The sequence below is a fragment of the Eurytemora carolleeae genome, unplaced genomic scaffold (genome assembly GCF_000591075.1).
Source record: "Eurytemora carolleeae unplaced genomic scaffold, Eaff_2.0 scaffold238, whole genome shotgun sequence".
In the NCBI taxonomy this organism is placed as follows: Eukaryota; Metazoa; Arthropoda; class Copepoda; order Calanoida; family Temoridae; genus Eurytemora; species Eurytemora carolleeae.
The window spans coordinates 252,929-272,204 of NW_019396256.1; the positions used below are offsets into that span (position 1 = coordinate 252,929).

Below are 19,276 nucleotides of genomic sequence, written 5' to 3' on the forward strand. Positions count from 1 at the left end.
CATGGTCAAGGGCTTAACAAAAATGTAAATTTTATCAATTTTTGGACATTTTTTTGCAAACATTTTAACTTTATAACTGGATTTTGCAAAAAAAATCTATTTTTGTTTTGCAAAGAGCTTTCTAATAATGCATCATTTGCAATATTTGGACATCAAACATGGAATTTGGAGGGGGGGGGGGGGTCAAATTGACCCCCCCCCCAGCATATCCTGGTTTTCAAGTACCCCAGGAGGGACAGTGTTGAGTTAAATATTTTATACAGTGATAACCAGAAAACAAATGAATAAAAAGACGACATTATAGCAATACTTCACCCTCAACTAAGCTTTCGGTTTGAACTGCAGTAATCTGCTGGACTCTGATCTTTTAGTGAACAGTGTTTTGATGTTGTTACAAAGCAAACATTTTTATTAGTAACTTAGCAAAGAACAATTAAAATGAAAAGATCTATTTACACTGTACAATTTCTATGTCTAATGTTCATTGAACTAGTTTCAGTCCTAACTCCTAACTTAAGTTTAAAAGTCGTCTTTCTATTGCAGAGTTTTCTGGTTATCACTGTAAAAGTTTATTAAAATGTAAAAATGTAAAATGTTAAAAAGGCAAAAATGTTCCATATTGTTTATTATGGAAAATTCGTTTTTATTGGTAATCAGTTTAAATTCCTATTCAAATTGTGAATTGGACAGCGACTTGATTGTTTATTTCTTAATTACCGATAAGATACTTAAGCTTAATTGATCTCAATAAAAATGTTTCATTTTTGATGTAAATCTCGAAATGTGATAATAAATAATAAATTGGAAAGGAATTGAATCTTTGTAACAAAATTAAATATTTAAACCCCGATATCTTTAGAACCCGATGTTGCAAACCTTCGATATTTCAAACTCTGATTATTTGATTTAACAGAATTCATAGTTTGAAATATCTAAGGTCTACAACATTTGGTTCCAATTATTTTTATTATTATAAGGAAGTGTACAGAAGAAGAAGAGAATTTGATCTACCAGACTGCTGCGCATATTTTCTAGACAATATTCAAAGGTTTAAATATATTTTTTATACTATTTAAACGTTTTAATGTATTAAATTTTTATGTAATATTTACATAAGTTAAGATAACTAAAAAAATTGATAATTGAAATATTTTTGTTTCTAAACGATTTTCATTTTTTCTTATACTTTGAAGGGATCATCAGCTTAATTATAATTGACCATCCATGCAAAGTATGAGTAGGAAATCAAATGTTTACAATTTTCAAAAACTACAGAGGTAACCAGAAAAAAAACGGAATAGGAAGCAACATTAAAGCGGAAACCGGAGAATTTTAGGAGTAGAACCATATCTATAAGACTTGTGTTCCTGTCTCGAAAAATAGACATAAAACTGTGTCAAAATTATACTAAAACGTATATATGTAAGATATACGTCTGTATCACGTGACCAGAACTCCCTCCAATGGCAGTGCAGTAAACTGGTCACGTGAAACAGACGGAGACATATGACAATAATACTGCACTGGGAGTGCTGGTATAAATAATATTATCAATAATATCTATTAAAAGTTAAAAAGTATTAAATTCCAATGATAATAGGAGCAAACCTGAGCTTCTCAGACTCCGCTGGGATATGAGAAGCTTCTGGGATATCTGCGTTTTCAGATTGGTTGCGCATTTGTGAATATCTGTTTAATCTTATACAAAATCTTACATTTATACGTTTTGGTACGTTTTGACACAGTTTTATATCGATTTCTCGAGACAAGAACATCATAAAGAACTCTTGCAGGTCTCAATCAGATACTGAGATTCTTAGCCTATACCCCCTTACATTTTTCCTTTACAGTCCCTTTAAGTGTATTTGATGTTGTTACAAAGCAAATAGTTTTATTAGACACTTATTGAATCAATAATTTAGTATAGAATGGTTTTGTTCATGGGACTTTTAAAACTTACAACTTGATTCTAAAAGTCGTCATCCCATTTCAAAGTTTTCTGGTTTTCACTGTGATTATTTTCAATTGTGATTTCTGTGCAAAAGTGACTTGTGCATTTTCTACTGCAGAAAACATACAGGAATTGAAGCTATATAACTTCAGTATCTTTAAAGGGTGACCAGCCAGGATTATTTACCGACAGATCAAGATATTCTTCAAATCAGGTGAAGCTATATAACTGCAGTATCTTTAAAGGGTGACCAGTCAGGGTTATTTACCGACAGATCAAGATATTCTTCAAATCAGGTGAAGCTGTATAACTGCAGTATCTTTAAAGGGTGACCAGTCAGGGTTATTTACCGACAGATCAAGATATTCTTCAAATCAGGTGAAGCTGTATAACTGCAGTATCTTTAAAGGGTGACCAGTCAGGATTATTTACCGACAGATCAAGATATTCTTCAAATCAGGTGAAGCTGTATAACTGCAGTATCTTTAAAGGGTGACCAGTCAGGGTTATTTACCGACAGATCAAGATATTCTTCAAATCAGGTGAAGCTATATAACTGCAGTATCTTTAAAGGGTGACCAGTCAGGGTTATTTACCGACAGATCAAGATATTCTTCAAATCAGGTGAAGCTGTATAACTGCAGTATCTTTAAAGGGTGACCAGTCAGGGTTATTTACCGACAGATCAAGATATTCTTCAAATCAGGTGAAGTTTATAATACGGTGAAGTACTTTTGTATTTCTCAAACTCTTGACTCTAGCGCTCATCCGGTTCGTTTTAAGCGGTTCAGCATAGTGAATAGTGATGTGTCCCTCATGGTAGCTTGTTTTCTGGTAGTTTTTTTTATTTTTCTTTATATTTTCTTTCTAGGTTAAAATGTGACGCTGCAAGAAAAGCAAATATTTTTAACTGTTAATTCTAAAAAAATTTTTACAATGTCAAATTTGGACCCTGGGAGACCCTGGCAAAAAACGACCCCAAAACGATTCAAAAACGATGCGAAAACGAAAATGTCGTAAAAATCGTTTTCAGAACGTTTTTGCACTTTTTATTTTTTTTCAGATATTGCTAAGTTTGATAAAAGTAAAAAACCTCAGTTAAAAAGTAAAAAGTAAAAAACCTCAGTTAAAAAGTAAAAAGTAAAAACCCCAGTTAAAAAGTAAAAAGTAAAAAACCTCAGTTAAAAAGTAAAAAGTAAAAAACCCCAGTTAAAAAGCTTGCATAGTGAATCTCAAGTTCAGTTACTGAAGCTATACATCATATATAGGATATCCTTGATAAGAGTTTTGCCCTAGGGAATCGTCAGATTTACAGCGTTACTAAGGGTGAGGCTTGGAGACGATTGAATGGAATTTATATTTAAAAGTTCTTGATATTAATGAGTTCTTGTGACTGTAATCTTGTTTCTTTCGTCGTCATATTAATAAAAAATTCATTGAAGACTTTATTTATTCTGCAGAAAATTTAATTCAATTTCTTGTGATCGTCATATTTCAAGTCGTATTTACAGTCTCATCTTTGGTGAGTAATTCTGCCATTTTATCAAAACTAACGCCAACTTGTGAACTACAATTTAGTCCAACTGTACAGTTTTTATTGGGCAGTAGTAAGAACTTCTTGTTTTACAGTCGTCGTTTTTCTTCTAAATATTTTTAAACAGTGAGAACTATAAAGTTGTGGAAGAGGATGACGACATTGTATAGCAATATTATGCGCATTTGATGTTTTTATAAAGGAAAAATTTTACCCAAAAGCTTGAACTTAGAACTTAAAATGGGTCTTTACTGAATGCACAACTGAAGTGTCATAAAGTCGTTTTCTTATTCCACAGTTTAATGGTTATCATTGAACATAAAAACACACAAAATCTGTAAAATAATAAAATTAGTAGAATCATGCTTAAATAAATCTTTTAAAAGCAAAACTAAAAGATGAATAAGTTAAAGGACAGAAAAAAAAATTATAATTCAGAAAATATATTTTAATTTTTGTTGCAGAGTGATGACAACTGGTGTAGTGGAATACGCTTTCAAAACTAGTTCAAAAGAGATTATAATGGTAAGGAACAGGGGGGAACAGAGGCTGGGGGACTCCGCTGGGATATGNTTGAGCAAAGGAGTATGATATCAATGGAGCATAAGTGGAAGCAAGGGATCAAAAGAAGAATCAAGGGATCAATGGGAGGCGCAGGAGATCTAAGGATGGAGCTGAAGATCAAGGGACGGAGCAGGGGATGAAAGGAAGGAGCAGAGGATCAAAGGAAGGAGCAGGTGATCAAAGGAAGGAGCAGGTGATCAAAGGAAGGAGCAGGGGATCAAAGGAAGGAACATCGGATCAAAGAAAGGAGAGCATCGGATCAAAGGAAGAAGAAAGGGTATCAAATATGTAGAGGATCAAATGAGCAACGCCTTTGCCTTTAGTTTAACCTTCCTGAGCCACCACTTTTTTTACCCATGGACATGCAGTACTTAATTAATTGGGGAAATCCTGACGCACATACTACTTTAATCTCGTTAAAAGATAATTATTCATTTAGTGTACTCTGTCATTACTGTACTACTTCACAAGGCTGCCTATAAATATAAGTCGGTGCAGTACTTCTTATTTTTAGATAGATGTTGGAGGTCAAAGGTCGGAGAGGAAGAAATGGATTCATTGTTTCGAGGACGTTCTTCTTCTCATGTTCCTATGTGCTGCAAGCGAATACGATCAGGTTACAGATATTTCAACGCTTCACACCTCTCAATCTCTAATATTTTGGTTTTTTTTATCAAAAAGAATTTGGACATTTTTAGTTCAACCGTTTTGATGTATAAACAAAATTTAAACCAAAAAAAAATTCTTAAAAACTCTTTCTTTACGGATCTTTTTGGCCATGTTTACAATTTTCGTTTTTTAAGATTTACGATACCAATATATGCTTATGATTTGCCACAAACTTTTAACAGAAGATTTAGACTAAAGTGCAAGTGTATTTCTAAGCGCCAGGTATCTGCAATACATATATTGGGTAAAACGATATTCTGTAAACCTGCAGTACGTTGTACATTATTATCTTTGTTTGTAAACTTAAACGTAAGAAAACCGTTATTCATCTAAAATACTTTTCAAATGAATACGTAGTATGATTAGCTTAATCATGTGATATATATATNGAGTATACTGGAGCACCAAGAAAGTGAGAGTGGACAAGCAGAATCTCCACCATAACTATTGCTATTGCTATAGATGAGGTGGTTTATAAACAGGATTGTAATTTCTATTAAACCATTGTTTGTAAATTACAAAAGAGGAGTGTTAAAGTTTTGACTGGAGTTTCGCAAGTGAATCTTGGTTTTGATCTTTATTGCTAAGTAGAATCATTGAATTTTAAAAAAATGTAAAAGATTAACAAAAAATTTGTTTTCTTCTTTTTTCTATTTTTATTTATATATAGAAGCGAAATAGCGCAGGCAATAAAAACATCAAATATAATGATGAAAATACAAATTTCGAGTGACATGACACAAACTAAAGTAATCGATTATTATTAATCGATAATTTAAATATTAAATTAAATGAAAATATCAAATACAATGTTTTATGTAAAAGGACAAAAGGAATATTTTAAGATTAGTTAACAACGAGTGTCCTGAAGAGACTGTGAGCGTAGTTTAAAATGACCCTCCATGCAAAAATGACAATGCCCAATTCACAACGATACCCTTTTAAACCTTTATCTGATCAATCATGTGGAAGATACCGTCGTTTTTCTAACTCTTAAATTGTTTATTTCTGTGAGTTTCTTCTTTGCATCTTGAAAACAAAAAATGCGAAAGTCACATTCACACAGAATCCACAGAATAAAAATAAACAGATAAAAGAAACATTAATATTGAAATCCTTAATCAGACAAAGTTTTTAATGGTACTATTGTATCGGGCAGTGACATCATTGTATTGAGGGTCACTTGAAATTATGTTTACAATCCCTTTAATATAAACAAACTTATTGACAGATTAGTTTATTGTTGTTATTAGAGGGATATGTTGGCAAAAATCGTAAACATTATAATTCACACTAAATTACTTGCAATAATATTTCTTAAACAACGACCATTCAGGATTTGATTTGATTTAAAATGACGCCATTTCGTTTCTTTTATTGATGTAATACTTTTTCTTACGGTGTCGGGTGTACATAACTCTAAATCAAGAAATATATGAATCAAGAATGAGGAATAATGTACTGTACTTCATATTTTAAGAATGTATATTTTTTGTTGTTGAAAATTTAGGTTTTTGCATAAATTCAAAACTAATATTCGTGTTTAGCAATAGTAAGGCTAGTTTTTTGATAATTAGTAAGCAAATTTGTTTTTATTTTGGTCAACAAACAGTTTTATGAAAATCTGTTTTCTTTTCAAAACTTGCCATTTTCCAACATTCCAAGTCATTTTTTTATTCAGGGTTTGAATTTTTCTTTTTGTTTTTCAGAAATGGTTTGAACTTTTTGTTATTAAAGACAAAACATCAAAATAAATCCAATATATTTTCTAAAGCCAATAAATGAAACTACTAATTCCTGATGTGGGGGTTTCCTATAGTAATATATTTATTGAACACCGAACATTTCTGAGTGGATTCATTTAAACAAAATGGCGCTATTTTGTAACCAACCATTTTTACATAACAATCCTGTTTAAGGTTCAGAGATTTCGAACAGTACAAAGATCGGGATTTTAAGTCTGCAATAGCGTTTATAAGGGTAAGGTTTTTGTTCCCAATAAAATTATCACTTTTTTAATTCTAGAATTTATCTAAATTTTGTCTTCGTTCGAAATTAGAAATGATATTTTTTAAGCTTGAAAAAAATGTAATAGTTTAAATGTTGGAGCTATTGCATTTTATCTCTTAGCAAGCCAAAAAAATTGTTATACTAAATTCTTATCATGAATACTGTATAATATTTGTGTTAAGCTAAATTGCTTTTTAATTGTTTTGATGTCGTCTTCAGAAATATACATTTTGTTTTTATTTTTAGGATAAGTTTTTAAACTTCAAGAACCCAGATGGGTCTTTTGGAATAGGTAAAACATACTTCTATTTGGATATATTATGGCAAGTCAGATAAAAAATGTCTACCTAACGTGACCCCCAGGCTTGAGTGGTTTATGGCAAGTCAGATAAAAAATGTCTACCTAACGTGACCCCCAGGTTTGAGTGGTTTATGGCAAGTCAGATAAAAAATGTCACTCTCCCAATGTTTTATTTTAATATTTGAATTATGAAATTGAAGTGATAAAAAAGAGGTAAATCTGTTTCTTCGCATCTGCTTAACCAATAAAACCATTTATTGGTTAAGCAGATGCAGAACTTTTAGAAATTCGGAGATTTGTTTATTTATAGAAAACAAACATATTTAGATACAAGAACAAGAACTGTTTTTGTTCACAACACTTGCGCAACGGATACAGAAAATGTGAGGAAAGTCTTTAAGGTAATTTTAAAATATATTTTTCTGTATATCTATGCCAAGGTTTCAAGATATCTGGGCCAAAATATCAAAATACGTGGGTCAACGTTTATTTCTTGACAAAAGTATCAAGACGTCTCGGCCAAAGTTCCTAGATGCCTCGGCCAAAGTTTCTAGATATCAAAGTATCAAAGTATCAAGATATCTTGTCCAAAGTTTCATGATATGTTGGCAAAGTTTCTAGATATATTGATCAAAGTACCAAGATATCGTGTCCAAGTCCAGAGTTTCTAGATATATTGATCAAAGTATCAAGATATCTTGTCCAACGTTTCTAGATATATTGATCAAAGTATCAAGATATCTTGTCCAAAGTTTCTAGATATATTGATCAAATTATCAAGATATCTTGTCCAAAGTCTCTAGATATATTGATCAAAGTTTCAAGATATCTTGTCCAAAGTTTCGAGATATATTGACCAAAGTATCAAGATATCTTGTCCAAAGTTTCTAGATAAATTGATCAATGTATCAAGATATCTTGTCCAAAGTTTCTAGATATATTGATCAAAGTATCAAGATATCTTGTCCAGAGTTTCTAGATATATTGATCAAAGTATCAAGATATCTTGTCCAAAGTTTCTAGATATATTGACCAAAGTATCAAGATATCTTGTCCAAAGTTTCTAGATATATTGATCAAAGTATCAAGATATCTTGTCCAAAGGTTCTAAATATATTGATCAAAAATTCTGGATATATTGATAACAGATGCAAGCAATATTGACCAAAGATACAAAATATCTTGGCCAAAATTTCAAAATATTTGGACCAATGTTTCAAGATGTATTGTCTTACTATTAAAGATATCTGGAACAAAATTCAATTAAAATTTAAACATTTCCAAGTTCAAGAAAATTTCCTTGTTAGTATGTTTTGCTAAAACCTTAAAGATGTAAAATTCAAACCATTAAAGTCTAATGGTCAGTAATATAGAGATTTAACTTTTTTAAGGGTTTTTCAACAAAAAGACCCCTGATAACCCTTATTATAATCAATTGTTTAGGATGTAAAGACGACAATATTGGAGAAAAATGTGAGAGAAATGTTATAAAACCTTTAGTATTACAAAAATGTGCTTATTTTGTTTGAAATATTTCATTATTGCTTTAAACGGCAATAAAAACATGCGTTATCAAATATAATGATGAAAATACTAATTTCGAGTGACATGACACAAACTAAAGTAATCGATTATTATTAATCGATAATTTAAATATTAAATTAAATGAAAATATCAAATACAATGTTTTATGTAAAAGGAAATATCAAAGAATATTTGAAATTCGTCTTGATGGTCTTTGTGCATTCAATGTTCAGCTTACAGTCCCTTTACTTCATTTACATTTACATTGTTCCAGCCTGAATTGTGCACAAAATAACTATAATTTTAACTTTTTACATACCTTACAATTTTTTTAATTAGTTGTTTTTGAAGTGGATGAATTTTTGGGCAATTGTGTGACAATATCTTCTCTAGCGAACCAGCAATCTAAAAATTAAAACTAATTGACGTAATTTCATAAGAAATGATACTGTTTGGAAACATTGACTTTACTAAGTTTTTGACTTTGGTTAGAATCTAAACAATTCTCTTTGATGTCATAACAAACAAACTTAACCCTATTCCCGCTGGGGGGGGGTCAATTTAACCCCCCCCCTGTAGTTTTTTTTACATAACTCAAAAAGTATTGGTCTGAGGCTGTTGAAATTTTCTGACTTTTCTTACATACCCAAAGCCCTCCCTTTAGGCCTAAAACCGGGCTTTAATACTAACTGCCTGAGTCCTTAGGCACACTGCCTGAATGACTGCTTTTGCCTGTAGCAAACTAAATCTTTGTTTTGACCCACTTTCACTTGTCAGATTTTGATAAAATTTAGCTTTTTGGAAAGCCTATGACATAAGGAAACGGATTGCCCAAGTTTTGCGAAAAAAAAATTGCAAATTTTTTGCAAACAACCTGTCAAAGAAAATTTGCACATTTTTAGTTTTTCTTTATTAAAAATCAGGTTATTTAAAATTTTGCAAAAATTTTTGCATATTTGAAATGGCATGGTTAAGGGCTTTTCAAAAATGTATAATTTGTCATTTTTTGGACAAATTTTTTTTTGCAAACATTTTTACTATAAAACTGGATTTTGCGATAAAAAATTTAATTTTCGCAAATTTTTCAAATTTTTTTGCAGATTCTAAAAGTAGAGCACAAGAGCTTTCTAATGATGTATCATTTGTCATATTTGGACATAAAACATGGGATTTAGAGGGGGGGGGGAAAAATTACCCCCCCCCCAGCGTATCCTGGTTTTCAAGTACCCCAGCGGGGATAGGGTTAAAGGTTTTTCTTATTCAAACAAATAATAAAAACCAAACAGTATTTCCTTGTTTTTATCCTGATCTCATTAGAAATTCATAATCATTAAAAACCTCTTCCTAAAAAAGAGAAGATTAAAGCTACAGAGATAATACTCATACCTGTGGATACTAAAGAAGACGACTGCTAACAGTCCTAACAATAAACAGAGTATACTGGAGCACCAAGAAAGTGAGAGTGGACAAGCAGAATCTCCACCATAACTATTGCTATTGCTATAGATGAGGTGGTTTATAAACAGGATTGTAATTTCTATTAAACCATTGTTTGTAAATTACAAAAGAGGAGTGTTAAAGTTTTGACTGGAGTTTCGCAAGTGAATCTTGGTTTTGATCTTTATTGCTAAGTAGAATCATTGAATTTTAAAAAAATGTAAAAGATTAACAAAAAATTTGTTTTCTTCTTTTTTCTATTTTTATTTATATATAGAAGCGAAATAGCGCAGGCAATAAAAACATCAAATATAATGATGAAAATACAAATTTCGAGTGACATGACACAAACTAAAGTAATCGATTATTATTAATCGATAGTTTGAATATTAAATAAAATGAAAATATCAAATACAATGTTTTTTGTAAAAGGAAATATCAAAGAATATTTAAAATTTGTCTTGATGGTTTTTGTGGATTCAATTTTCAGCTTACAGTCCCTTTACTTCAAGAAATCTCTGCTTCGTAAACTCGTAAACCCCTTTTGCTTGAACCACAACTTTAAATGAATTCCATCATATATTGCCGAAACAAAAGAAGCAAATCTTTGAATAATATGGTAAATTAAAGTTAGTTACGTCAGTAGTTTCTTTGAGGGAGAAACTGCCATACACGAGTTTATTAATCTTCTGAATGATGTTGTAGAAGGAACTAATTTTAAGGAATTGAAAAATAACTTTTCTGTAATCTGAAATCAATCAAGATATTTTTTATCATAATTTCGAATATTTTTCGGTCCGTTAGATTGTAGATATTACAAACAAAATGCCGCATCTAATTGTCTAATTGTCTTATATTTCTCTAAATTATCTGGTTTCCACAATTCTTTCACAAGCATATCTTCCACTTCATATCATCCACATCAGGACAAGGGCGTATACAGGATATAATATATTCCCGGCCCTTCTATAAATATGATAAATATGTTAGATTCAATGGTAAGTAAGCACAATTTTTTTAAAGCTCTTCGAGTCCGATCGCTTTAGTAGTTTTGGCGTATATTGGAGACAAACAATCAAACAAACAAATAAACAAATAATTAAACAGAGACACCCAGACAAGCAAAGTATATATATATATAGATGTCGGATAAAATATTTGATCTCCATGTTATTAAACTGTTCCTGGCTGACCCCCATCAGCTTCCTAATCAGATGGAGTTGTTCATCTCTACCGTACTCTTCCTTCTTAATGTAGAACCTCCAAATCCAACTCATGTACCAGTATATGTATCTAAGGTACTGTTATTTAGAACCCATTATACGAATCTAGAGTACAGGTATATATAGACCACAGCTCATGTACCAGTATATGAACCTAGAGTACAGGTATAGAGAACACAGCTCATGTACCAGTAAATGTACCTAGAGTACAGTTATTTAGAACCCAACTCGTGTATCAGTATATGTACCTAGAGTACAGTTACTTTGAACCCAACTCATGTATCAGTATATGTACCTAGAGTACAGTTATTTAGAACCCAACACATGTACTAGTATATGCACCTTGAGTACATATATTTAGAACCCAACTCATGTACCAGTATAAAAACCTAGAGTAAAGGTATAAAGAACACAGCTCATGTACCAGTATACCTTTGCAACCTGATGATGTAAACCAATTTTATTCCAAACTTAGAGTATTTAATCTGATAGAGTACATTGGTTTGTCTTTAAATATCTAAAATTATGGTCTACTAAACTGGGTGGAAAATATATAGGGAGGGATAAGTAAATCATAGTTTGTAACAAAGACTCAATTCCTTAAATCAGGAAAATCAACAAACAACAACAAACAACAAAATCAAACAACAAAAATCAACAAACAACAAAATCAAACAACAAAAATCAACAAACAACAAAATCAAACAACAATAATCAACAAACAACAAAATCAAACAACAAAAATCAACAAACAACAAAATCAAACAACAAAAAACAACAAACAACAAAATACTTTTATAATTCAACAAAGTTTTTAGTTTTTATCTAATTAACGATTCGTTCTATTTGATTGAAACAATACCTTAACGGTCTCTCTGTTCGATTTAAACAATGCCCTATATTGGTCTTTCTGTTCGTTTTCGAAGTTTTTCTGTTACTTATTAAAAGAACTTTTCCAACCCAGCCGACTATTATTCAACAATAGGGTTTTCGGTTATACATCCTCTAAAGACGAGTTAGCAGTATTTGGTCAACAGTTATTTTTTGCTTTTTGCTTACCATTATTGTGATTTTTTTTCTGGAAGATTTAAACTCTGATTTAGTTTTAATATATTTTAATAATTCTTCAATTGAATTTATTATTTAATAAAAAAATTCTGTTTAAGTATAGCTAGACAAGTGATCAAATTTCAGCGTAATTGTTTAATGATTTAATGANACCCTACTGAAAGCTAGAGTACGTATCACAATCTCAAAAGCGTTCTGACCATTTAGTTCAAAACTTCCATTCGAAAAGCCAGGAAAGTAAATTACAGAAGATACAATGTCCTGGTTGTCAAGTGGTGTTGATAATAATGATCTGGTAGATAATCTACTTAAACTAGGTGAAATTAAATCTAAACATGTGGTAGATATCATGAAGAAGGTTGACCGGTCCAATTACTGTCCACACAACTCGTATATGGACGCGCCCCAGACCATTGGATTCGGACAAACTATTAGCGCGCCCCACATGCACGCGCGTTGTTTAGATCTACTACGAGAACACCTGAAACCAGGGATGAGAGTGCTTGATGTAGGTTCTGGAAGTGGGTTTCTGACAGCCTGCATGGGCCTGATGGTCGGACCCACCGGAAAGGTGGTCGGTATTGACCACTACGACGGGTTGGTGAAGATGTCTGTAGAGAATATCCGACGGGACGGAAAGGGTTCTCTGCTGGACTCCGGAAGTATCCTACTACTGGCAGGAGACGGTAGGAAAGGATATCCTGATGAAGGCCCCTACGATGCTATACATGTTGGTGCTGCAGCACCCTACCTACCACAGGATCTAGTTGACCAGCTAGCCCCCGGAGGTCGGATGATCATACCTGAAGGACCTGAGGGGGGTGCACAGTCTCTTTATCAGATAGATAAAAGTATGGATGGGAAAGTATCAAGAAAGGAGTTGCTGGAAGTGAATTATGTTCCGTTAAATGATCCTCAAGATCATATAAGATATGATTCCTAAGAATATTGAATTTAAAAAGAATATAGTTTTAGAAAACATTGTTTAAAATGTTTTTTGCTTTGATATGGTCAATCGATTAACTAGTTTTCGTTTGTTGTCAGAAATTTAAAAAAAATTATATTAAGTTTCTTTTCAGAAATCTTATTATAAACACACATTTTTTTAAGATAAAGTACAGAATTTAGTCTCAGAGAATTTTCTATTTTTTATAATTTAGCCATGATTCAAAATTGCTTGGTTAACCTGTTAAATAAATCTAAATAAATAAGTATATATGTTGATGTGAGATGAGAGATGTGAGATGTTCTAGAATAATTAAATAGTTCAAAGGATTTCTTCGCCAAGGGAGGGGGTGCAGAGCCGCAATGAGCCCCGCAAAATGACCTCCTCCTATACTCATAATCACATCCAAGCCCCGAAAAACATTCTCCGTGCCTCTTGCTATCTCTGCAAGTCTCCGCATTTTGATCTCTGCTTGCTGTATTTATTTCTTATTTATCTTTTATGGCTTAACTAACTAAAAATCAAAATATATCTCTTTATATTAGACTCCGCAATAGTTTACAGAAACTAGTTCAATTATTAATTCATTCAAATGACTATAACTTGTTTTCTATTGAAAAGTTTTTAAAAAAAGATACAATTATAGCACAAATTCGAGTATTTTACTAAACCTATTTTGTTTTGTGAAGTGATGCTTATATACAGAGCGTCCCATATCATATTAGACTATCTCCAAGCTTCAATGCCAAATTAAACCCATAATACTCGAAAAACCTAACATTTTCTGCAAGAAAAATTTATATAAGCCTTATTCAATTTTACGAAATGATATATTCTTCTTAATATTTATTATTAGTCCCCAAAAAACATAATTTAGACTGATTAACGATCTAATATGATATGGGACACCCTGTAGTTAGATTCGTACAAGATGCACCTGGAAAATAAAATAAAATTTCTCTAGCTTTAGGTAAAACTGCAATAGTTTGTGACAGGTTAAGGAACTTGTGAAATTAAGAAAATAATAATAGAAGTCTGTGGGGGGCGAGCGCCACGGCTAGGACAGATTTGGGAATTTGCTGCTTGGGAAATTCAGGCCCATAGCTAGGAATTTCTAAAGGTTGGCACAGAAGAAAAAAAATAGCATAGAAGAAAGGGGCACGCCGCAGGTGAAATTTTTTTTTGACCTGAAAAACTCAATAAGGGTAAAATTAATGAATGTAGACAAAAACTAGATTTTTAACTTATGACACTTTATAGTTTATTAATATAGATATTTTGCCTGTTTTCGTTCCTTCAATTCCTAATTACGATAGAATAAATGAGAAGCTATTTGCATCAAAACAAAAAAATGGAGCTATACGATGTAGAGATTTGAGTTAAACTATAAATAAATGTAATACTAAAATTTTTTAATCAGGAATAGCCAATACTTATTCTTATTACAGGGAAATAAATGACGTAAAGTCCTGTAAAGATAAAAAAGCTCAAGCATGAAAGGCTGCAGTTTTCTAAAAATTAAAATTCGAAAAAACTCCCCTGCAATCTTGAGGATGAGTACAAACAGCTTCTTCTTTTCCTTTCACTTTTTAAATTCATTAGAATCATTCATCTAATAAAAGAAGGGAAAAGGATAAGTCACTCAAAATACAAAAACAAATAATTTAACCCCTTTTATCTCACAAGGCAGGATAGAAATAAAAACTCCCAAATAATTGCAATTTTGGGAAAATACCCTAGGGGAAAAGTCTTTGACATCCTTATTCCTAGCAGTGCAGTGACTGGGAAAAAACTGCATGGTTTCAAGTATATTTCGTGCATTTTAGACTAAATAGTGAACCAACTTTTTTAGCCTTATTTGAGTGTTCCTCAGTTGCTTACCGCCCTTGGAAGAGAACGGACCTCTCATATAGCAGTCCCGGCTGTACAGTTTGGGGAAGCGTTGCGTTTAATTGCACATCTCGAATCCTACAGATGGGCAAACACTGGCTAGAGATAAGCATATCTAAGTTTCAGACTAAAAGTTATTATTCTTTAATAGTAATTGAACTACACACCGATAGTTGAACTACTTCTTTTGTAAGGAAAAGAGTTAATGTAGTTGAACTAGCAATACCTAGCTCAACTTCTTAATACTTTTCATTAAATCCGAACTCTTGACATTTGGATATGAATGATCAGTGTCTTCTATAGATATAATTAGTTGTAATCTCTGTTTGTTTGTATGTCCGACCACAACTCATTAACCACTTAAACGATTTGCCTCGAATTTTGATTGGGAACTCGGGAGAACCATGGGAATGTTCTGAGGTTTACAGATTCTAACTTGAGTGGGATCATTTTATACGGGAAAATAGCTAAATCATAATTTTTGACCAACCCCGGGTAAATAGCGAGAGTATCTACGAGTACCTGGCCTGAGCAATGTTGGGTTCTGAAGCTAGTTTGATGTTGTTTTCGTTAGAGCTCATTTCTTTGTTTTCACAATTCTTTAACAAATTACTAAACCCTGGACAACACAACAATGTCTAAGAGCTGAAGTGTCCCCTATGTAGTAAAGGACTTGTTGTGATGGTCCCTTGAGATATATTAAGTATAACAATTTATTACTAGTAATTTTGTTTGCCCTATACCACATAATTAACCAATATTGTTATTATCATTCATAATATTTTTACCAGAGACAAAAAAGTTCAGATAGTACAGTGGTTCATTATGCATAATGCATATATACAATTTTCAGGAAATGACTTCAGTGATAACCAGAAAACTCTGGAATTCCATTGTTTTCTGGTTATTACTGTATATAATCAGCAAACGTGCACTGGAGAACAACTCAACATTTGCCTTGAACAATAATTTTCTAATGTATACATCTTTGAAACCTGATTTTGTTGGTCTTTCAGTCTCTTGGTTTTACTTCTAGCAGACTTCATAATTTGAGAAATGTCAAAGGTCTTGTCTGAGTGTTTGTTTGTCTGTAACCGATAAACGTCAAAACGGCTGAACCGATCGGGACACATTTTTTGTGGGACCTCACATTTTAGCGCTAGGGAATTTTTATAGATACTGAGAATTACAAAAAGTTGTCTCAAGATATTTCGATTTTCGTAAAATTTTGAAAATCAACGAATAAAATTGTAAATTTCCAAATGTGTGTATTAATTTTTTACCGCAGAGTTAAACTGCAATGAAAGATGGGCGCGAAGCGCTCTGATAGCCTAATATCTCATACATGAAGAAGAGAAGGTCTTAGGTTTAAGGTTTAGACCTTTATGTTGTGTTTTTCTTTTAATTTAGAGTAACTAGAAATTCAAGGCGCTTCGCGCCCTTCTTTCTAGCCTTAGAGGGCGCTTCGCGCCCATCGTCTAAATTAGTTGTGAACATGTTCTCTTTGTGTACATCGTAAAACAAAACAAAAATAATTCGCGGATTTTTACAAAAAAATTCGCGGATTTTCAAAATTTTTAAAAATTTAATGACGATCGAATTTTGATAGAGACAAATATTTGAAATTTTGATCATTAATAAACCTTCCCTGGGCTCATNGCCAAGCTCTGCGACTAGAAAAGGAAAATTGGCTTGACACTTTTTTATATTAAAGGGACTGTAAGCGTAATTTTAAGTGACCCTCCATGCAAAACCAGCATTGCTCGATTCACAACGGTACCCTTGAAACCTTTATCTGATGCACAATTGGAAAGATTTTATAAAGAAACCACAGTGTTGAAAATAAATAATTTTTAAAATTAAGAGCATTAATATGTAAACTATGCCTAAACAGGCAAAGCTATAAAAGGTACCGTTGTTTATCGGAAATTGCCTTGGCAGTAAGGGTCACTTGAAATTACGCTTACAGTCCCTTTAAGCTTCACTGTTGATTTTAAATGAAAATATCCGTTTTGCAAAAAAATCATTTCTTAACATTTGTGTTTTATATTTTATGTTTTCAGTGGAGGATAATTTAATCTGGAATTATGTCAGAACTCCTTGTTATATCAATTAGCAACAAGAAGTTCTAATATTTTCCCTCATACTGCAGCGTGCTTAATTTAAGCATTTTTTATTCAACATTGCATATACACTATAACAGTATGCAGTATGCAGGGTTATCTGCGAAGAATAAGACTTTTATGGAGACAAAAAAATCTTTTAATGTCATTATCGGCCGAATTGTCTCTACTGTCTTAAATATCGTCGTTAAATAATCTCTTTTTTAACTTTTTTAAGTTAAATTGGAACAAAAAAATATAAAGTACAGAGGTAAGAAAAATGGCCAAATGATTTCCGTACAGTCGTCTATGAAGTGTCATTCTTTAAGGTAACCCTGTACAATTGAGTACATACAGTTTACCCACAAAGGATGAGACTTGAAACTCTTCAAATATGACGATCCCAAGTTTAAATAAAGTCTTCTTTCGCGAATGTATATTCTTTCACTGGGTTATTTAATGATTTGGCAAAGATGTTTCAAACTAAAATTATTTGATCCAACAGAATTCATAATTTGAAACAAGAATGTAATGCAAGGAAAGTCAATTGCGGTCGTGTATACTCTGCGTACATATTGAAACCAGTTCTCTTTGGGCGGAATTTGTAAACAATAATAGATGCATCAGTGTTCGTTTAGTATCCGAGGAGGTTAAAAGCATTAAATTTTGATAATTTTGAAAATTCACATAATAATTTCCTATGACCAGAATATTTCATTGATTTTTTATGTGAATGATGGATCCCATGTCAGGATTCGACATCCGTCTTGTGTTTACATTAGCGCCCAGAGACAGTACACTGCAGTACTAAAGGTGTGTACACTTCTGAAATGACTTTCCTTGCCTTACATCCTTGATTTGAAATATCTAAGGTCAATGCCATAGCCTCCATAGTAAAGATATAGTAATCAGAAAATCAGATTTTGTGGCAAAGACTCAAAAGATTCAAATATTACTTATTTGACTTAGATATTTTTTTTAAAATAATTTTAAAATTTTTTTTTATTGGGAGGCTGTGGTCAAAAGTGGTATACGAGAAACAAGTTTTAAATTAAGAAGAAAATGCAGTGTCAACAAATGGAAAGCGTTATATCTTCGTTTGTTTGCAAATATTAACATATAAAAAAGCAAGCAAAGAGGACAATCGTTCCTCTAAATTAGATATTACTTTCGTTTCCACATTCATGAAAAATAATGTTAATTCTTTTAATTGAAAATTGATATCTTTCTTTATGGAAATAAATAAATACAATTGATTACAAAATATGATTCGAAAATAAACTTTTTATATTAGGATTACTTAAAAGACGTCAGAGGCCACTGTTCGTAATTTATGTACGCAATTTATGCAGACTTATTTTTTTAGTTCTCTACAACTGAAAACCTTTAATATATAAATATAAGTATTCCACTTTATTCAAGACAAAAGATCAAAATCAACTCTTTAAGGTAAACCCATATGTTATGAAAAGTTGTGTCGAATTAAAAGTGTCGCGACGTCTTACCTGTGCGCTAACTAGCTCACGTTTACTTTTTAGAATTCTAAAACCATTCGTTTCTAGCTTTAGTTTTTAAGAAGTAATTGGCAAAATTCTCATTGATTTCTATAAATTCAAAAACTGTTTGGGTTTAAATTTTTTCTAAAGTTGTCCTTTAACACAAATAAAAAGGCAGCAATAAAAAACTTAATTTAAAAACGCGTAAAATAAACTAAAAAATTGAAATCTCAGTCTAATTTTTTAACCATTAAAGTTCTGAAATAGTTTTCTTGGAAACAGAAAAAAAAACAAAATACAATTCTCAGGAAAAGGAAGGATTTCTAAACCAATTAAAGGGATTATTGAGGAAGTTATTAAAGGTTCAGGTTTCTACGGAAGCAATTAAACTTAAAAACTTAAAATTAGTTCCTTTAAATTGGTTCATTAAAATTTGTTCTCTGAAATGGTTTCTTAAAATTGGTTTTCCAAAAATAATTCCAAAGGTTCAATTCTGGTTCAAACAGTTCTGCCACTTCCACTGCAAAGAAAACATGGAAATGAATAACATATAATAATACC

The 19,276-nt window shown here is 31.8% G+C and overlaps 2 long non-coding RNA genes and 1 pseudogene across 2 annotated transcripts; all 3 read left to right on the forward strand.

The window, feature by feature from the left end:
- Positions 1-977: 977 nt before the first annotated feature.
- Positions 978-4,686, forward strand: LOC111699487 (uncharacterized). The gene is made up of 4 exons (XR_002764762.1): positions 978-1,048; positions 2,115-2,165; positions 3,950-4,010; positions 4,564-4,686. It is a non-coding gene; the product is annotated as an uncharacterized LOC111699487 (long non-coding RNA).
- Positions 4,687-6,595: 1,909 nt separating this feature from the next.
- Positions 6,596-8,626, forward strand: LOC111699488 (uncharacterized). Its single transcript, XR_002764763.1, has 4 exons — positions 6,596-6,698; positions 6,975-7,020; positions 7,357-7,430; positions 8,473-8,626. It is a non-coding gene; the product is annotated as an uncharacterized LOC111699488 (long non-coding RNA).
- Positions 8,627-12,481: 3,855 nt separating this feature from the next.
- LOC111699496 (protein-L-isoaspartate(D-aspartate) O-methyltransferase pseudogene) lies at positions 12,482-13,262 on the forward strand (annotated as a pseudogene).
- The last annotated feature ends 6,014 nt before the right edge of the window (positions 13,263-19,276 follow it).